The sequence below is a fragment of the Wolffia australiana genome, chromosome 18 (assembly GCF_029677425.1).
Source record: "Wolffia australiana isolate 7733 chromosome 18, ASM2967742v1".
In the NCBI taxonomy this organism is placed as follows: domain Eukaryota; kingdom Viridiplantae; phylum Streptophyta; class Magnoliopsida; order Alismatales; family Araceae; genus Wolffia; species Wolffia australiana.
The window spans coordinates 4,450,506-4,459,996 of record NC_135852.1 but is presented as its reverse complement, the minus strand read 5'-3'; positions in this window follow the sequence as shown (position 1 = coordinate 4,459,996).

The window sequence follows — 9,491 nt, the reverse complement described above, 5'->3', positions numbered from 1 at the left end:
AAATTGTAGAATTCAATGAATGATGACTTAATCGTTTGGAGAATCATTTTTATTTCTTATTGTCAATGTAGTTGATGGTAATCATGCGTGCATGAATTGTAGAAATGTTTGCTAAATGTGTAATATATTATACTTTGAGCCTGAACTCTGCATCATGTACTAATGTGAAGAATGATAGTTGAAGTACAAGTCCAAATAACTTTATATTGAACTCTAAATAAATCTTTTTATACATTAAATTTCTGGAGGAGCAGAATATGAAAAGATATTCTTCTAGCTTGGGGTATCTTCAGATGAACTCAAATGTTTTGAAGCAGATTATACCCAACCGATGACCAACTGAAAAGATGGGCTTGTGTTCATTATCTTTATAAAATCAATACAAGAGTTGTAAGTCACAATGAATCCCATGTCATATTTATTCATTCAAGATCCAATTTTACCTTAAATGCATGAAAACATATTTATTTACTACATCTTCATATGTCAATCACTTTTATTTATGATTTCATTAGGAGACAATTCTTTAAATTTTTAATATAAAATTGATGAGCTGTGTTTCAATTTAATATAATGTTATTTCAATTAACTAATTTTATGAGATGTTAATTGAAAATATTAATACTATAAATTCTTAAGAATAGAATTCACATATGCATTTATTTAAATTTTAGAAATAGTTATATTTCAACAGAGTATTATGAAAGGCCTAATGTTTTTTTATTTTTATAATTTCAGAAAAATATATCAAAAGAATTCTTATTTGTACATAATGTTTAGAAAAAATATAATATAAAATATGAGTTTAATGAAAAACTAGAGTCCTGCCTTGGGAAACAGTTCACATTTAAACATTCCTAAATTATTGTTATTCATGGAAATACAATTGAAATATAATATCAGTGTAAAAAAATGTAGAGTCGAGAAGAAAAATAAAGCACCCATTGAGATGTTTAGAGTTATACTTGAAGAGAAAAATCTAGGGAACTTTTGGCCGGCTGAAGTCATGATCCATGTTATATTTAGAGGGTTTTGATTAGGCTTAACATGAATACAAACCCTTGTAGCTTTTAAAATGAGAAGGCCATACTTTAGGTCCTTTGGATGTGTTGTTTGATTTGGTGACAGATGACAGTCAGCGATGGGATTTGTGCAACAGAAGAAATGAATCCAGTTGAACATTAAAAACTAAAAGCAAAACCTTTCAGTTATTGAATCACATTGCATGGATTCGGGTCCACTACCATTATCTAATGTGAATGAGTCATCTCAGGTTGCACAAATGTCCAACCCCTAGATGTATCCCTAATTGAACAGCATTATAAAAAATCCAGGAATCTTTTCTTGACATTTGGTCACACCACAAGGGGAAGGCCCTCATCAAAAAGGGAGAAGAATGGGGCACCTCAGGAGAATCTGATTTGAGCATCCAATTAGTGTGTGACTTCTAAGCTGATGCACCAACACTACATAAGCACTATGATTCCTTATTGGCTAACTCAATCAATGAACTATGTCCGCCATATATATATTTAATTAACCACATATCAATTTAACCCACTTGATAAGCCAACACCTAACATTGATGGAAATATATGTGGCCCATATGCCAATCACTCATTACATATCTCGAATCATGTTCATTATTGTGTGTGACTGTCTAAGATGGCGCACTGACATGGTAATGGCTACATAATCACTATGACTCCTTAATGGCCAACTAGCCATTAGTGTGACAAGTCTCACATCTAATATAATCATCCTTCATCCAATTAGCTAGCATTGTGGGACTGTATAAGCTGATGCACAAACATGGTAATAATTACGTAAACCATATGATTCCTTATTGGCCAACACAATGAATGAACTATGCCCAACATATATATTTAATTAATCATGGACTAGTTTAACCCAATTGACAAACCTATACCTATTATTGAATAACCTGCTTGATAAGCCAACACCAAACATTGATGGAAATATATGTGGCCCATATGAAAATCACACATTCCATATCTCAAATTATGTTCATTAATATAATATATTCATTATAGGGGACGTATGATGCTTATAATAAAGTCCATGAATAAATGATCCAACTTACTGAATTATGATGAGATAATAATACAGAGATCACCACTATATTAGCATGTGTTCCAAATATTCCTAGTATAGGGATACTCGGGAAGACTACTAAGTATCCAGAATAGCACTATCTAGTCTTGATCATATGATGATTATGGCTAGTCATGTGACTATTATTATGGATACACTAAGGATAGATAGTGGGTGGTCTTTAGTGGAAAGACTTCACTGAATTGATCTGTATCTACCTCTGAATGGTATTATACTAAGCCTTCAATTAGGTTGATTCACGACATCCAATTAGCTAATATATCATCCTTAGACATGAAACACCAAAGAATCCTTGCAAATGGATGGTTGTACTTTGACTATATCCATGAATTCCTAACTATGGAATTATAATTAATCTTAGTCTGAGTTTTACAAGAAATTTATGAATATGATTGAGTGGTGGAGTTGGAATTATTTTCCATTGATAGAAGATAAGAAATCTTAAGGAAGACAATGCAATGAAGTCTTTGTTAAAGGCAAAGACAAAGGCATATCAGAGACGAGTTCTCTGATGGTTATCGAAGGCGTCCATAGTAAATCAGATGACCGATTAGGGTTTGGAAGTTTACCATACCTTAAGTCATCTTAGGAGTATCAAGGGATTTGAGATTATTTGTACACGGTGAACTATGACAGACACATTCCATGAGTTAGTGGCTATCGACTTCTTTATATCTTCTGGTGTACTAGTCATAGCTTAGTACCACACAGCCAGGAGACTCAACACATCAATTGGGTTAAACTGGTTCCTTGTTATTTAATTTATATAGTGATACATTCAATTAATTTGAAAGAACAATAAATGCCATTGGACCGCTAGATTTTTTAACTAGACTGATATTTGGGCCTATAAGGCAATACACAAATAGTCTTTTGGTTGTCAAAAAATATATTTAATGTTTGGGAAAACAAAGCACACCTATTATGAATAGTGGAATTCCCTGAAAAAAATCAGCATCCCCTTCTCATCCATTCTCCCCTTGGCTCATCTCCATTCCCACTGCGATCATGCCGATGTAACAATAATAATGGAACATGAATGGGGATCCATACATAGGCTGCACACTCGAAGATTTTACGTACCATGATTGCAAGAATACATACATAGGCTGCACGCTTGTGCAGCTCAACATGTCTCACTCAAAGATCCCAGGAATCACACATCCAGACCCCGCCTTGGTGATGTGATCAATATGATTTCGAATGTCATTTCAATTATGCTCAAAATATTGTACTGTTTGAATCAATTTTTTTAATCCAAGTCAAGGCCCTAGAACCTACATTGATGTGGAGAAACACCGTGAATTACAAAATTTTAAAAGGACTTAATCACCTCTTTCATGGAACATTTTATCATGAGTTATAATATACCTCCAATTCCTCATCGTGCAACACTCCAAGAATGACCTAGGGCATGGTCAATTCTCAAACCCTAATAATTCATCCTAGTCATGAATAATGCATTTGGAAGTCATCAATAAAATAATTCTTTTAAAAATTCCACTACCTTGGGCAAGGGATTTATTTTATCATCTTCATTTAACTCTCTCCTTCTATATCAATGGATAATGATCTCATCTTCATTCATCCTAGTTCACATGCAACAACAGTTGTTGCATGTGAACTAAGATTGCTTGCACTAATGTGACGATCTCATCTGTCCCTGGTATTTCAGGTCTTGACATCACTTACATAACAATGACATGACTTGACCTTATTGATACCTTGATGTGAAACCCTCTTGGGATTCAAATAGATAATACTGATCAAGTCTCTCCTAAGGAATTTCTAAACAGAAAAGGTTATGAAATAATCTCTTCATCATATGACCAGAAGTAAATAATGATATTCTATCCAGTATTTTGATAACCTTCTCAATTATCATATGGATAGGAATTCTTTAGATATTTGTTTAAATGTAATTGATTGACACAATTTGATATCCTCATACATCACATGTGATTCCACATATGATTTCGCTTAATATCACTATAACGTCTCATTTGAATTCATTAATAAATCATACACTTCATTATGAACATTAAGTGCAAATAATAATGAATATGATTTATTAATGAATTCAAATGATACATGGTTGTGTGATTTCCTTGAAGGCCATATGATTACATTGTGTTACACCCTTAATAACATTAAGAAACCCTGGAAAAGCTAGACCCATATAGTCCTGAAGAAATGTATGTATACAATTAGAATCAAATAAGATCATATAAAGAGTATAATAATTTTTATTAATGCAAAATTTACAGAATTTGTGAATGAAAATGATGGATTGAAAGATGTGAAGTATAAATTGGAAATCAGATGGAATGTGATAGCGGAAAAATCAAGTGTAAATAATTCAATAATTATGATGGAAAAAATTATTAGTAGCAAAGACATAGATATGGAAGATTTTGAGCTTGAATATATTATAAATGATGTAAGAAACATCATAATTGTTAGCCGGGCATCTTCTCCCGTTTCTATTGCTTTTATATTTTACTCTTATTATTTTTCTATCTGTAAGTGATCCACGTGCTATAAGTGGACCCATGTGCACAAGTCACTTATTCTCTCACGTGAGAGAATAAGTGACCTAAGGATAATGGGTCCAGCTCATTTAAAGTTTACTTACTGGTATTTAAACCAGCTCTATGAGAAATCGATAGACGTCTGTTTTCTATTTTTCCTTGAGAAACCCTAGCTGAATGAGAAGGAGACATGAGGAGATCCAGGGAGCTGGAGGGCGATATCTAACATCGTATCAGAGCAAGTGGAGTAGAGTAGAGTGTGTGTGACACTCCATCTTCAGCTGAGGTGACCCTTCTCTCTGGTTACCAACATTAGTTCCCAACTCCTGCTCATCCAGAGGGTTAATTACACTGTGTGAAGGGGGATTCTTCGAGCCGAGAATGAAGGAGGCATGAGACAACTCACCAGCCGCAATAGCTGTTAAAGAGAGGACCACCATTCTATTGCTAGACATTCCCATGAAGTTCAATGGAACAAATGGATTTCAATGGTGTAAGCATGTGGTGCTGTCATTGGAAGCGAGATTCTTCCCAAATCATTTGACAGATGATCCCGTTGATCCAAGGCAATCCCATTACAAAACCTGGAAGTATGAGGAATGTCTGATTCATCAATGGATTTTGGGGATTATGGTCAGTAATGTGGTAGATAACTTTTTGTATGTTGACAGTCAGATAACTGTGGGACAAGATTACAAAGAATTGTGCAAAGTAGCAGAATGACTGGAGGTGTAATGATCTGATGGTGCAAGCTTCACAAGCCAAACAAGGAGATTCGACTGTGATGATCTATGCCTACAGATTGAAGCAATATGGAGGAGATAGATCATGATTGGCCAGTTGATAACCCAAACTCTAATGATCGCCAATACACTCTCAAGTGGAGGTTTTTAACTTTCTAATGGGCCTCAAACAAGAGTATGAAATTGTGCATAGCCAAATTCCCCATAGTGAGATCATGCCTGATCTGGATCATGCTATTGGGATGGTTATGGACGAAGAGAAAAGGCTGAAGATCGGACCAGATGGATCTTAGGGAAATTCACCAAATTTTCCACAAAAAACGACTCAACCTGCTCAAGACGACAAGACTTGGGGAGGTACCAGTTCTTGGCAATATAGTGTCAACTCAAGTCAGTCTCAAGGGTCTCAAGTTGACCCAAGGGATGATTCTGTGTGTACTGCAAGAAGAGAAGACATACTAAGTACAACTATAGGAAACAGGCTCAAAAGAACCATCAACAATCAATAAGGGCATTTGCCACCACTACCCAAGGGCAGGTGACTGAGGAGACACCATTTGGAAAGGGAAGTGCAGCAATTGAAAGAAGATATGCGATAGATCAAAGAGGTGTTGAGATCCACATCCCTTGCACGCTCAGGTGAGATCTAGCACTCCTTGGAGTAAAACAATTTTCTAACTCTGGTAGTTACTAGATTTTAGGCACAAGTGCTAGTGACCATATGACTCCACATAGCTCCAAGTATATCACTTATTTGTCTATCAGTGAACCATGAAAAGTTCTTACAACACGGGAAGGCATATTACTGGTGAATGGCACTAGTGATGTTCGTATCAACCATGCATGCATTCTGAAAGGGGTCTTACATGTGCCTGAGCTTAATGCGCAATTCATATCATTACAAAGATTAGTTTGTGATACTAGATGTAGATTTATACTTGATAGTGATGTTTGTTTCTTGTGTGAGAAGGTGTGCGGGGAGAGGTCTTCATCTGTTAGTAGGGAAGATGGCTTTCTTCTCCTCAACGAAGCTGTCTCAAGCCGTAGACATGATTCAATTCCTGCATTGGTGTATAGGTCATCCAGACTTTGAACTTATCAAGTTATTGTTTCCAACAATTTTTAATGGTGCTGATGTTAGTACTTTTGTGTGCGAAGCCTGTCAATTGGCTAAACACAAATGATCTTCATTAGAAGTTTGAATGAACGAAGTTTACTTCCCTTTGGCTGTATCCATAGAGATGTATGGGGACCATGTTCAGTGACAAACTTATCAGGTTGAAAGTGGTTTGTAGAGTTTATTGATGATTTTACTTGTTTTATGTGGCTCTATCATCTAACTTCTAAGGCAGAAGTTACATCGACTATTGTGCAGTTTTGTCAAATGATACAATAATTTCGGTGTTCTGATCAAACGCTTTAGGTCTGATAATGCTCGGAGTATTTTAATACCACTATCAAGACTTAATGTACAGAGAGAGGTATCACCCATGAGTCTTCATGTGTTAACACCCCAGCAGAATGGTTTAGCTAAAAGAAGAATTGGATACATTTTGGGGGTTGCAAGGGCATTATTCTTCCAAGCTTATATGCCCAAGCATTTCTAGGGTGAAACTGTGAAGACACAAACTCATCTTATTGATAAAATACCATCAAAAGTGACTAGACATTGTAGTCCAATTGATCAGATGATGTCAACCTTTCTAAGGGTGACATTGAAGCCTGGATTGATAGCCAGAGTTTTTGGGTGTGTAGGATATGTGCATGTGCAATCTGGGAAACTAGATCCAATGGCGTGTAGGACGTATCTAAGCTTTGGCAAGAAAACTTGACAAGAGCATCCTCCAATTTGACGTAAAGAAAGGTGACCTAGAGGAGGATGTATCTATGTTCCCACCCCTGAGATTCCAGCCCTCAAATCAACCAAATGTTGTTTACAAACTAAGGAAATCATTATATGGCCTCAAGCAGTCCCCTACGGTTTGGTTTAGAAGATTTTCCCTTGTCATGAGAAGTTTCAGTTATTAGCAGAGAGTAATGATGATCATACACTATTTATCAGGCATAGTATCTTTAAAAAAATTAATGTCTCTTATAATGTATGTAGATGACATTTTGATTACAGCAGATGACAGGGAAAAGATTCAAGAGTTGCACAACAAACTATATGAACAAATTGACAATAAGGCACTTGGAACCCTGAAGTGGCACAATCTAAAAGGGGTATGTTTATCTCACAACACAAGTATGTTATAGATCTACTTGATGAAATAGGAATGCGAGATTGCAAACCAGAAAATATCCGAATCGATGTAAATGTTAAATTGGGAAAGGGTGATGATGATTCCCCTGTGGACAAAGGCTACTTCCAGGGACTCATAGAGAAATTAATTTACCTGAATCATACTTGTCCAGATATATCATATGCAGTGAGTATTCTGAGTCAGTTCATGAGTGATCCTTATGACATTCATCTACAGGAAGCATATTATATCTTGGCATGCCTCAAGAAGAGTGTTGGACTAGGCATCCTATTTACTCGAGGTGGTGGACTATTCTTGAAATATATTTAGATGCTGACTATGCCAGTTCAGTAGTAGACAGGCGATGCACATCTATGTAACTGTATAATAAGAATAAGAAAGGGTAGTAATACATATATAATACTACTAATGCAATGCAAATGATGAGTTGACAGGGTGGTAATAAAAATTTAATAATAATAAAATGAATAAGTAGGTGGGCATGAATAGATCAAATAAAATGAGAATGAGTAAAATAGATGAAGATGTGAAGGGGTGATAGGGAATGATATGGTGGGTAAGGGGAGAATATGAAATGGGTGAATGAGGGTTTATGGTAAACTAAAGATGAGATGGAGATATGGGGTTGAAATGATGGATGGGATGTAGTGATGATCTAAGGGATGAAAAAGTAGGATGATATGTATATAATCTAATAAATGTAAAGCAAGAGAATGTACCATAGGTACCTATATTCTTCCAGGAGTATGGAAAATTCTTGATGTAGGCAAGCCTCTTGTCTTCTCTGTTTATCTTTTCCAGAAACAAATAACACTAAGAGATACTTGATGGACGATCTTCAACACCTCAATCTCTATTGATCAACCTTCTCAAGAGAAGTTACTTTCAATGATATTTTTTACAAAGATGGGGGGTCACCTTATATATCCAACCATATGAATGGATAGCCAGGAGAAAGGAAACTCTGCCCTTAAAATATTATCATGATCATCATTCTGATCAGATATCAAGCTCTAAAGTTGGACAATTCTTAGTTGTTGATTTAATGTCATTCTTTCTCTCTCCTTACTCTGCTGCCCCCATCATGTCACGTCTACAGTTTTGCACTGTTTAACTTTACAAAGATTCCTCCATGATTAGCAAAACTCGTTATTAATAATGAATGTGTCGTTTCGTATGAATGACTTTCAATTTGCCATATGTAGATGCAAAAAAAAATACAAAATATAATCTCTTTATTAATAAGAGTGTGTGATGTGATGCCACATCAGCATGCGCCATGTAAATTCTTTACATTTCTTCTTGCAATAAAATACCCACAGATGGAAGCCATGTATGCACATGTCCACATCATATACACATGTGCCACATGTACATGTGGATTCCCTTACATATTAACATGTGGTTCAGTACCATCATTTTTGACCAGTAAACATATTAAAAAATACAAATGAATCAGTTTTATTCCCCCTTCTTTGACTTTTAAAATCTCCTTTATTGGGCCATGTCATAACCCCAATAAAATGAATTAAAATGCATCCGTAATGTCAGTCATGATGGCATTATTATTATTAATGCATAATGGAATCTTTTCAATGATTGGTTGAAGCCCGTAATTGTGGAGATAGAGCATCGGTTGTTATTTAAAAAATAAAACGGGGACATGTGGCATGACAATAATGAAATTTACATTCATACATTCATATAAAATTAAATTAAATTCCAAAAATATAGATAAATATATTTTATGACATAAAATTTATATCTTTGTGGCTTAATGTTGCAAAATTCAAGAAGTATCCGGAAAAAATATTTTC